The sequence below is a fragment of the Sminthopsis crassicaudata genome, chromosome 1 (assembly GCF_048593235.1).
Source record: "Sminthopsis crassicaudata isolate SCR6 chromosome 1, ASM4859323v1, whole genome shotgun sequence".
NCBI lineage: Eukaryota > Metazoa > Chordata > Mammalia > Dasyuromorphia > Dasyuridae > Sminthopsis > Sminthopsis crassicaudata.
This window is the reverse complement of record NC_133617.1, coordinates 264209715-264222376: the sequence shown is the minus strand read 5'-3', so window position 1 is coordinate 264222376 and position 12662 is coordinate 264209715. Positions and strand designations below refer to the sequence as shown.

Sequence of the window (12662 nt, the reverse complement as noted above, 5' to 3'; positions counted from 1 at the left end):
AAAAATGCACTTATAATCCATCTGGTCAAAGAATCACCAGTTCCTCAGGAGGGACCATTAGCTAAAGGAAATATTGAATTTTCTTAAAAATTAGTGTATGTGATATTAAACTACAAGTAAATCTCAGGAAGTAATAGAGAAGGAAGCAAATGATTCTTGAAACATAATGCTCAAGTGTTAACATTAAAAAATATTTTTAGTGGAGTTAAGCACATGATGTAGGCTCTTTTTGTAGTGGCTAGAAACTGGAAAATGAATGGATGTCCATCAATTGGAGAATGGTTGGGTAAATTATGGTATATGAATGTTATGGAATATTATTGTTCTGTAAGAAATGACCAGCAGGAGGAATACAGAGAGGCTTGGACAGACTTACATCAACTGATGCTGAGTGAAACGAGCAGAACTAGGAGATCATTATACACTTCAACAATGATGCTGTATAAGGAGGTATTCTGATGGAAGTGGATATCTTCAACATAGAGAAGAACTAATCCAATTCCAATTGATCAATGATGGACAGAATCAGCTATACCCAGAAAAGGAACATGGGAAATGAGTGTAAAATGTGAGCATTTTTTTTTCTTCCCAGATTATTTTTACGTTCCCAATACAATTCTGCACATATATATTGTACCAAGCATATACTATAAGATATTTAATATGTATAGGAATGCCTGCCATCTAGGGGAGGGGGTGGAGGGGAGGAGGGGAAAAATTCAGAACAGAAGGGAGTACAAGGGATAATGTTGTAAAAAAAAAATTACCTATGCATAAATACTGTCAAAAAAAAGGTACAATTATAAAATTAATAAAAAAAATTAAAAAAAAAAAAAACACATGATGCAGTAAGATGACAGGAAGGCTGGGATAATGACTTAATTGCCAACTCTGTTTTAATAGAGACCACTCCATGAGGCTCAATAATGATGCTGACACTCTTTATAGCAATACTGTGGTATAGATAACTCTTGGAAAATTTATGTCTATGTCCTACTGCAAGAAATAGGGGCTTGACTACCCTTGACTGAATAAAAACTGGATTACTTAGAAATTGAATACCATTTTAAATTACCTCAAAAGTGGCTTAGGAATTCTCTAGTGCACTCTGACTGCTTCTCCTTGAAAAGATTCACATTAATAAGAGAACACAAAAGCTCTGATAATTTAGCCTAATTGGAGGGTAAGGTAAGGCTTAGAGGGAAGAAATGGGAATGTCAGGAAAAGGGACAAAGAGGAAAGGTCAATCTGACTGGGAAAAAACATACACAAACACATTAGTAACAGGATTGGAGAAAGCTTGATGTCTTTAGATATCCTTTTAAGTGCTTAATTAACAATAAGAATTCATTACAGAATAAAGTGGTATTTGAAGAGACTGCTGGCCTTCACTCAGAGTAAGTATTTCTGCTTTCTTAATAAGGCTTTCTGACTCATTATTTATCTCCCATATCTAACTCCTAATAACATCACACATACACATACACACAAAGGACACACTTTTGACTTTATGGCCAAATAATCACATAGTATGAATTAGTATAAACTGAATTAATGAAGTTTCACTGTACTGAAATTCAAAATTTCACCTGTGGAGTTCTCCTTGTGAATGATGGCAAGAATGCCATACAAAATAAGGCATCAAATTTAAGTTGTACTAAATAATGGATATAAAGAAAAATTTTGTAGAAATACCACTAGATAAGGGGATTCATTCTCATGAGTTGAAATCCTTTCTCAGACACTTACTAGTTGTGTGAGCCCAGCAAGTCACTTACCCCTGTATGCTTTAATTTCCTCATCTGTAAAATGAGCTGGAGATGGAAATGGCAAACCACACCAGAATCTCTGCCAAGAAAACCCCAAATGGATCATGAAGAGTCAAACATGACTGGAATGACTCAATAACAAAAAGTAGAGGTGACCTTTCATCAAGAAGAGTGTTTTAGGGAAATTCACATAAACTTCTAAGTTTAAGCATTTAAAAGAAAAAAGTCAAATTCACTGAATTTAGATTAACTTTGTGTTTTGAGATGATTGGGATTAAGGCTCCAGAAAATCTGAACAAGTGGATGCAACTGAAGATGAAATTAGAAAATCATTATTTTTCCCTGAAAAAGGGAGTTTCAAGAAAAAAAACAAACTCTATTAGGATTAGCCTCTGTAACTGACTGACCTAAATATTTGCTTTATTAGCTGAAAGAAAATAGAAATTTAGATCAACTTTCAATCTGGAAAGGGCACTGTTTCCACTTCAAAATTTCACAATGTAATTATTTTATGTGATATATATGCACACACAAAAAAGAGTATTTCAATTTCATTGGACAAACATTTATGTTATTTTAAACAACAGTTGTGTACCTGAAAAACTATAAACAAACACTATTTTTTGAAAAGAGGAAATCTGATCTTAGTTTGGAAAGATAGCATGGAAGTTCAATATTTAGAGTAGAAGAATAATTTGATGAATGAAGAATCCTTTCATAATGGAATTACTCTTTAAATTCATATTTTGGAGAAAAACTTTATTAGATTCAGATATAATTCCCTAAGTACTATTAAGATACATCATATTTTTATAGCTACCTTTAGGAAAACAATTTCTTATGTTTTCACAAAATATAAATAATCCAACCCAATTTTTACTTTATTTATTTCTGCTCATCCTTCTTTTACTTTCCTAATTCTATATTACTTCCTTTCTTACTTTTCACTGAAGTAACCATACTAGTTCTAAACAACATCACTGACTTCCAAATCTAAAGAAGTTTTTGCTGCCTAAAGTGATATTTTCCTTATGAGTAGTGGTGTTTATTGAAAGTCTAAGTAACCATTTGCACATTCCTTACTTCACAATCATAAACACAGTTCTTTGGTTTACAACTTTAGTTGTTACTTACTGGATTTATAAAATAGAACATGAGCTTCTTGAGAGAAGAGACAGTTTCATTTCTGCTTTTTCATCCTAAGCACTTTACACAGTGCCTTGCACATATGTAGTAGGTGCTTAGTATATGTTTCTTAAGTGTTGAGTGACTAACTTCCTTCCTTTCCCTCATGGGTTATATTCATTCATTCACTTAATATTTCCCTCAAAGATGCCATTCATCTTGCCATTCATCTCTTTATACAGCACAAATGGTTTTATTTGTTACATTCCTGTTTCCCAGAGGTCCAAACCCAGGTTACCTGGAATCATGCCCAAATCTTTGCATTCATACTATATCAGATCACAATAGGTAACTAGCTTTTTTTCCATACTTTATTCCTCTTGGGGGATCTGTATTGCATTAAGTATAACCTCTCAGTTGTAAATTCACTTATTCTATACCTCAATGATGCATATTTTATAGGATGTTAGAGTTGTTTTATGAAAAATGCTTGTAGGATTGGAGGTCATGCTACTGAAACTTCCTAGAAAATATACATGAACATGATGTTTATGGTGGATCTAAGTTATGTATCATAGTCATGTCAAAGATTGGTCCTTTTCTATTCATATGGTATCAGGATTACCAAAACCATTAACAATGGCTTTCAATTCTATATTATCAATTAAAACTTGATTCCATGGTTGGTTACGCTTGTTGGTACAATAATTTTACTTCTTCTGGAGGAAAGTATGCTCAGGCTATAGAACTGTGCTGTCACTAACTATATCATGATTATGATCATTCATTTTTATGTTTCCCAGGACACTACATTCTCTTACAGAACATGTCAGGATACAGAGATTTCTGAATTATTTAATGATAAAAAAAAAAAAAATCTCCCTTTTTTCAGAGAGCATTTCCTAAAAGTCTGAGATTTCAGAGTTCTATAATGAGGAAATGAAATAGAGGACAACACAGTTTTTGCCCTAAAAAGAACTTATAATCCATTTGGGGAGGCAAAGTAATTTGCTATTCACAAATAAATAAGAAAAGCCACAATATTAAGAATTAGTATTTCTATGGTGCTTTAAGGTTTATGAAATACTTTACAAATATTTTTTTCATTTGATCCTCATGACAACGATCAAAGAGGTAGGTACCTTTTTACAGATGAAGAAACTGAGGCAGATTCTGTAACTTGCCTGTGGCCAGTTCATAAGGATCTGAGCAGTCAGTAAATATCTGCTTTATTGACTGAGCCACCTAGTTAGTTACTTCAAATCATATTGATAATTAGGAAAGAAATCTAAAACAAGGAAACTATCAGAAAGCAGGTTTTTCTTATTTGATCCCCATGACAACTCTTAGAGGTAGGTGCTATTATTCTCCCTCTTTTACACATGAGAAAAATGAGGAGACAGATTCAGTAACTTGCCTATTGCGAGTTAATATGCATCTGAGTCAGTTAATAAATATCTGAGGCCAAGTTTGATCTCAAGTCTTCCTAGCCTCAAGTCTAATGCTTTACTGAACAGTTATTTTAAAGCATATTGATGATTAGGAAGGAAATCTAAAACAAAGGAATTATCAGAAAGCAGGTGTTTTCTTTTCTTTTCTTTTCTTTTTTTAAAGCAATGGAATTTCAAAAAAAAAAAAAAAAGGAGGAAGAAATGGATGTTATCTGAGCTTTACAGACAAAAACAGCACAAGTTTAAGTGCTTAAGTGGGAATGAGCAATATATATGCAGAGGATATTAAGAAGTATGGTGTGAAACAGAAAAGACAGTCAAAAGCTGAATAATATGACTCATAAGACAATTGGTTTATGGGAGCCTCATTAGGGAGAACGTTACCTATTTGACTTTTTAGACTGAATCTTATAACTGTGTTTGAGACAGACTACCCTGAGAGCTACTTTAATTGAAGGCAAGAAGACCACTTTATATGTGATTGAGTTAAGCCAGGGAAGAGATAGTGATTGGGGAAATGGAGAGAAAATATGAAATCTGAAACAATACCAAAAGAATCTGCATGACTAAGCAGTTGACTAGAGATTGGGGGAAAGGTGTGAGGATCCTTTAAAGGAAAAATAAAAGATAACTGATACTTAGAGATAATAAAGCCAGAAAGATATAGTCATTGACATTCACAGAGATAGTTGAGAAATTATACTTATTGATGAGAAAGGATGAGGCTAAGTTGTCAAACTGTCTTAAGGACAAAGGAAGGCAACATAGACAGATTTATAAGTTATCTATGCAAAAGTAGCAACTAGGCATATAAATGTAGATAAGCTTTCAATGAAAGTAAATGAGGAGGAAAGATGTTCAAAGCCCCTTAATCTCATGAATTTTCTGAAGGATGAGAAGGGAACTCTAAAGCAAGAGTTTTCCTGTTTCACCTGCATCCTAGAGAATAGTCACACAAAAATAGAACAGAAAAAGAGCAAATATTTCCCAGAATTCTTTCCTACTCTATTAATAATTATTAGATTGACGAGTCTAGTGTTATATATTATCATTAGCATCAGTGTAAATTTACCCAGGTATTCAAATCTACATGATAACAGCCTGAATACAGATTTGTTAACAGGGTCAAAAACTGCAGATTGATCAAAACAACTTAAAAGACTTAAATCTCCATTATATATCAGTTTTAAATCTATACTTCCATCTCTTGTTTTTACTTTTCTCACTTTCTCGCTCATCGAATTGCTTTGCTTGGTTATTTAACTATTTCTTCTGACTTGTCTCCTTGGAAGCCTTAATTGAAGTGTACCATGACTACCATCTCTTGAGCCTGACATCTCACCAAGCTACTAATCCCCCCTTGCAATCCACCTATTCCAAATCGCTGGAATGTTACCTTTCCTACTCTTTGCCTCTTTTCTCTCACTATCTACATTCCATTTCTGTCCCTATCATTTCTTATAGGAAATTATTTAAAAGACTGAAATAACTAAAATTTTTTTTAAAAATCTGTAGGTTTCTTATGTTATTTCTTCTCTCTCCCTCTCCTATTAAAAATATCTTTTTGAAGATTTAAAAAAAAATCCAAACACTTTAAACATGCTAAATAACACTGGCCAATTTAGCAATTTAGAAAATATCAATCAATATCAATCTCATTCTATTTGATAATAACAGTACTTTACTATGAATTTTTCTTTGAGGAGTAGTTTTCTGTGGGTAATTTCATTGGATTCATCCTCTTTCTTCCATTTTGCTAGATACCTAGAAAACCGATGTCTTTTTTTTTTACTAAAGATAAGAAAGACCCTAAAATTCTTTTTCCTCACCTCCAAACCTGCCCCACCAGAATTTTCAGCCTTTTTTTCCTAAAAACAAACACAGAGAAATGCCTGGCTCAGCAGGAGCCTCTCATTAACATGGCCAACTTCCCTTTCTTGCAGGGAACTCCCCTAGTCAGCGCCAACTGTGAGCACTGTGGGGGAGCCTGTACCTGACTCTACTGATGGAAGCTCAGCTTTAAATCATTCCTCTGCCAAACAGCTGCCAAACAAAGAAGCAAAGTCTCAGCTGCAAGAAGGGAAAGGTAGATGAGTCACAGAAAAGTTACTTAGGGTACAGACTGCCTTTGGCAGCCATTAAAACAGCCTGAGAGAAGGAAGGACCAGCTTTAAGAAGCAAAGTAAAATATAGAGAAAAGGGAAAAAAAAAAAAACTATCCCTGGGAAACCACAATTTCATTTTGCTCAGGACCATTTAAACAAAATCTACAAATGTTGTTTTTCTTGGATGTTTCCTAGGGAACTAGTTCATACTGCATAAAAGATTAAATTCATCCCCAAATTTTTCAAAAGAAAAATACTATATCTAAGAGTTTGACTAAGATTGCATAAAATGCTTAAAGAGAACCTTTAAATATAATGGGTGAATAAAAATATAAGACATATTTATGTGTCAATAATCTCTTTAAAAGAGGACCTAAAAATGTATAAACCAGGAAAGGTGGGCATCTTTTATAGCTGGACAACCCCACTCCCCCCCAAAAAAAAAACAAAACATAATTTCATTAAAGATGTTATTTTGTTCTTCAGTATCTTTAAGTTAGTTTTCATTCAGAAATGCCTCCTCTAATTGCTTCTAAAAATAAAAATCATATTGGTTGTAGTTCTTTTTTTCTGTGTCTGTCTCTCTCTGTCCCTGATGTCTATTTATCTCTCTCTGTCTCTGTCTCTCTCAGACTTCTGATTTCACTCATGGGAATTTTGAATAAAAAAAATCTCTACCCATAGAGAAAGACTTTTCTGCAACTGCCTCAAAGAGATGCTTGGGGCAATTAGATACTAGGAACTTATAAAGATAATCACTTAGCTAGCAAGATCCCTCAAGAAACTTGAACTTAATATACCTATTAGCAGTTACATTCAATCAATGAAGGACCTTTAATTTATAAAGTTTGGAGTATTTCCTCCAACAAAGCACATCTCAGATCACTTATTATTAATTGACTCTATCCTTTTTGCCCTTCTGTTAATACTAGACATTGGATAGAGTACAGTTTTACTTGATATAGTCTGCTTTTGAATGGACCTAAGCATTTGTAACAGTATATATTTTTGTAAATAATCCCAGTTAATAAGCAAATAAGTATGAGACAAAGGGCAGTGGATGGAGTGCTGAGTTTGAAGTCTCTAGCTGTGTGACTCTGGACAAGTCACTTGATCATATTTATCTCAGTTGTCTTGTCTGTAAAATGAGCTGGAAAACAAAATGACACCAGTTTTTTGCCAAGAAAACCCTGAATGGAGTCACAAAGACTCAGACATGACTGGAAAGACTGAACAACAATGTAAGAGACAAGATTTAAACTGAGGCTCTAGGCCTAATGTTCACTAAACCGCCTGCTATATAATAGAAATAAGTAATACTCATACAGCTATATGTTTATGTATACATACATAGCTGTATACATGGACATACATATACATATATGTATGTATATACTCTTTTTGGACTTTATTCTCAGCATTACCGGAAAGTAATTTAGACACCTATGGAAGCAACACCTAAGAGGTATATATACTAACATTCTTAAAGGAGTTAATACATCTTCCTAAATGCCTAATTGACTAAAAAGAAGGTAATAGAAGCAGCAGGAGAAACAAAGCTCATGAATTCTCAATAGTATCCTTTTGAGATTACAAACTAATGTTTTTATTTCCATCCTATATAAGGGGGCAAACATATGTGCAAGTTATCATAATAGTTTTCTAATTACTTGATACTTTTATGCCACAGATATAGATGGGAGTCAAGTTTCTATAACCTCTATAGAATATTTTATTCTCCTAAAATCATTTTTACACTTGTGCTTCTTAGGAATATGCAAAAATATATACTGTTACAAATGCTTAGGTCCATTCAAAAGCAGACTATATCAAGTAAAACTGTACTCTATCCAATGTCTAATATAAACAGAGGGGCAAAAAGGACAGAGTCAATTAATAATATACCCAAGAAGTATATTCAAATCTTTCTTCTTCAATTATTGACTATATATAGAACATTATGCTATGGTAAGGCATAAATCCTTGCTATCAGACTTCACAAACAAATGGAAAGATATAAAACATTTAATTTTTATGATTGTACCTATAGAAGAACACTTAGTAATAATAATGTTATATAATAAATAAAAAAGGAGCATAGCTCAGTGCAAAGAACACGAATTCTTTTTTTGTTGTTGTTGCTGAGGCAATAGGGTTAAGTGACTTACCCAGGGTCACACAGCTAAGAAGTATTAAGTGCCTGAGGCCAAATTTGAACTGAGGTCCTCCTGAGTTCTATGCACTCTGCCATCTAGATGCCCCAGAACACCAATTCTTAAAGTTAGATATCCTGGGTTCAAATTGTGTCTCTGATGTTTACTTTTTGTGTAACCTTATGCAGGTCAGATCATGTTACTTCTGAGTTTCAGTTTCCTCCTTTTCTAAAGCTACTTTATGCTACTAGATCTTCAAATTGTCCTAAGACTTTTGGAATAATGGGTAGACAAGGTGCTAACAATTATAAAATACATACAGAATAAATTGGAGATGATCAACAGCAAGGAAGGCACAACATTAAGAAGAACCCAGAAAGGCTTCCTGTAGAAAGAATTTTAGCTGTTGACAAGATGGAAAACCAGATTTGAACAAACCCAATAAAACTAGGAGGTGAAGAGGAAAAAAAAAATTCTAGGCAAGGGGACAGCCACTGAAAGTATAAAAAGTTGGGAGTCTGTCTCTCTTAGCTCTAAATCTACTCTCCTTTAATCCTGGGATTTATATGAAACTTTAAGGTTTGCAAGGCTTTTAAAATATATTATCTCATGATCATCACAATGACTCTGTGAGATCCCATAGACAGCAATCTCCCCATTTTACACATAAGAAAACAGACTCAGAGTAAAGTGATTTGCCCACAGTCAAACATGGAGGAAATGCCTGAGGCAAGTAATTTTATAAATGTGATATGAATATCAAATGATTTTCTAATTTAGTACTTATAGACAACACATCCATGAATGTTTACTTTCTTTCATGTTATACTGTTTTAACCTGCAGTTAGCAAATTCTAGAAAGTCTATTTTATCCCATTAAATTTTATTTTTTCCCATTCAAGAAATATTATTATTTTTCTCTCTCTATTCCTGTATTATTGTGGGGGTAGAAAGAGAGAAGAGAGAGAACCCATGTAACAAATTCGTATAGTTGAGCAAAACAAATTGCTATAAAAGCCTAGTTCCAAAAAAAGGTCTTTTGCACTTAGTCTTATCATCTTTTTGTCAGGAGTTGCACAATATGGTTCATCATCAAGTCTTTGAATTCAAGGTTAGTCATTGAATTGATCAGAGAGCTAAATGCTTTCAAAGTTGCTTATTTTTACAGTACTGCTGTCATCATATAAATTGTTGTATTGTTCTACTTCTCTCTGCATCAGTTCATTTCTTATGAAATCTATTCTTAGTCCATCTGTCCTCAATGCAGCTTAAACTACTGAGTGAGAAATTCCATTTAGCCTAACTATATGGGCATGGTTTCTCCATTTGTTCCTTTCGTACATTTTTGTTAGTTATCCTTATTCCTAACATGTTGGCTAAATTTAGTCAGTCAATAAACATTTGTTACATTCCTATCACATGCTAGACATGGTGTTAAGCTGTAGTTACTACAATCACTAAGCAGGAAAAGTCATCTGACAATAATTTAATACAGACTGTACTTGAATTATACAAATAATTATACAGCAATATAATGCAAACAATATAACATAAAGTAATAATACATTAAATATGGGCATGACATGAAAGTATGTTACAGCAAAGCTCGGTAAACTTTTGAGAAAAACTGCCAATAAAATTAGAATATTCTGTAGTCAGCAGATAAGCAGCTGAGCATAAGAGAGAAAAATGAATGGGTCTGAGGTGAGCACTTATTTTTTTCCTCATCTACTCTACTAAAGCTATCAACAGCACTACCCAAGATCTTCTGATTGTATGAGAGTGAGTTAAAATGACCACAAATGAAATGGAGAAGCCTGGAATCTATGGCTTATAGATGATCACTTTTGATCAGTTTCCTCAGTCCAGGTGGAAGGGAGGTTTCAGCAGTCATTATTTATGAAAGGACAATCTATGTTAGATAGAGTTACATGAAGGTAATATAGAATGGAAAATAGCCACATCTAGTGCAAATCAGTCTCATCTTTATCTTGTCTGTTCCCCCTCCCCACAACAGCCTCTTTTATCCTCTCACACTGTGGATAGCCCTGGGGTTGAGCCATTGTTCAAGGATTTCATCCCTACCAGGAATGAAGCATTTCTCTCTCCTCTCAGGCTATCTGAATCCCTTATGATCTTGTTTAAGTAACACTTCTTGTATGAAGCCTTCCTCAATAGCTGTTCCCACAATCTCCCTTCTCAGAATTCCTACTACACTATCTACATGGCATAGCTTCACATAACATGACATACCATACAATTTCCTAATTATAAATTTTGTCTTTCCAATAAGCTTGGGGCAAAAATGAGGCTTTATGCTTTAATATGTTATATGTTAAATCAATGAAGTTCTGCCACTTATTTTGTGCATGCATTATGCACACAAATAAGTGGCAGGACTTTGTTGGTTTATACATTTTTAAGAAAAGGATTATCTTTAAACACTGAGGTTTCGTTAACAACTATAAAAATCAAGGAGATCCTAGAAAGTTACATGCCAATGTTATGAATATAACCAGGGATAACCAGATTGCTTAAGGGAGGGAATGGATGTGCTGCTTAGATATCAGAGGAAAAGAGGTATAATGTATTCTTGTTTTTAGATATTAATGATATCAGTGTTTGGGGGGGGAAATCAATATTCTTGTTTCAAAAAAAGAGAAAATCTTAAGACAAATATACAACATGAATAATGATATTTACCTGCAATGAAAAAGTGAATGGCAACCAGATGTAATAGAAATTCTTCTCTTTGAAATATGTTCTTGAGTGCTATATCTGAAACAAAGAAACAAAAAGAACTGATATTACTTTTGGTTTAATAAAATATGTACACATTTGGCAAAATAAACTAATATTCAAAATTTTTCAGAACTATGGAGGGTAATTTTGCATATTAACAAATAAGCAAAAAAATGGCTTTCTTCTTTATCATTTAATTTTCTATCCAGATGCCTCAGTAGCCAAATTTTTTTTTTAAACCAGTTATCCCTAATTGTGCTTTTTGGAGTCAAAGAAGTTGAATTCCTCTTCAATAAGATAATGATTGATGAAAAATTGAATGTGAGAAGTACTTCAATAAGAAAATTAATGGAAAAGTAGGTTGAATGGTCATGTAGCAAAACCAAAGGATCACATATGAGTAACCCATTCATTCCAAAGTGAGGAGAAATAGGAGGCAGCAAATCCAGTGTTCTGTCGAATAAGAAATGAGAAGCTCTGGAAGGAATATACCACTGGTATATATAACAGTGCTATCTCACAAAGATGAAATCACAGTAACAGAGAATTTGGAGACTATCATGTTCCCCTTAAATCTTCTCACAGCTAAACATAGCAAGTTTCTTTAATCAATCCACACATGACATGGTTTAAAATTCCTTCACTATCCTGGTTACCCTCCTGCAAATTAATTCTAACTCATCAGTGTAAACACCTTTAGAATTAGATATGATATTCCACTGGTGTTAACCAATACAGGAAGGCATTCACACTCTTTACTGTGTTCATTATACTTCTATTAAACAGAGTCACAGAACTCTTCCAATCTCTTAGCAGCTAGCACAATACCTTGTAGCTAGTAGACATTTAATAAAATTCTTGTTGAGTTTTAAGGGAAAAGTCAATGTGAAATGCCTGGCATGAGGTCTTCTACAACCTAGTAGAAATGACCTTACATATTAGGGGCTTGTATTTCTCTGATATATTTACCACAAAATATGGTCATATTTTCATTTATTAAAATTTAATCTGGCTATTTGACTGTAAACCATGGTTCCTCATTAGATTATAAGTTCACTGAGAGACAGGCCATATTATCTAAACTTTATATCCTTAATATTTTTATAAATGTGAAGGATACTTTATTTAATATCTACTACAAAAGTTTTGGGGATATTGAGGGGGAAAAAGAAACAATTAGAAGTAGTTACTAAGTAATAAGAGGTAGAATTCATCAAGGGCAAGTGGGATGGGGTAAGGTCATTCCAGGACTTTTCTGCTCAGGCCAGAGAAAGAAAGAAATGATAATTAAACATACTGATATCAAAGTAAGCATAT

General features: G+C 33.5%; 1 protein-coding gene across 21 annotated transcripts in view; it reads right to left on the bottom strand.

The window, feature by feature from the left end:
- FAM110B (family with sequence similarity 110 member B) overlaps positions 1–12662 on the bottom strand; it is a 200715-nt gene that overhangs the window by 74942 nt on the left and 113111 nt on the right. For 19 of the 21 annotated variants that reach the window (XR_012484319.1, XM_074278716.1, XM_074278714.1 and 16 more), the window contains one exon: positions 11307–11381. The gene's annotated coding sequence lies outside the window, so the exon portion shown is untranslated. Of the gene's footprint in view, positions 1–1778; positions 1849–11306; positions 11382–12662 lie in introns of all 21 variants that reach the window. The other 2 variants (XM_074278729.1, XM_074278731.1) reach the window with 1 other exon arrangement.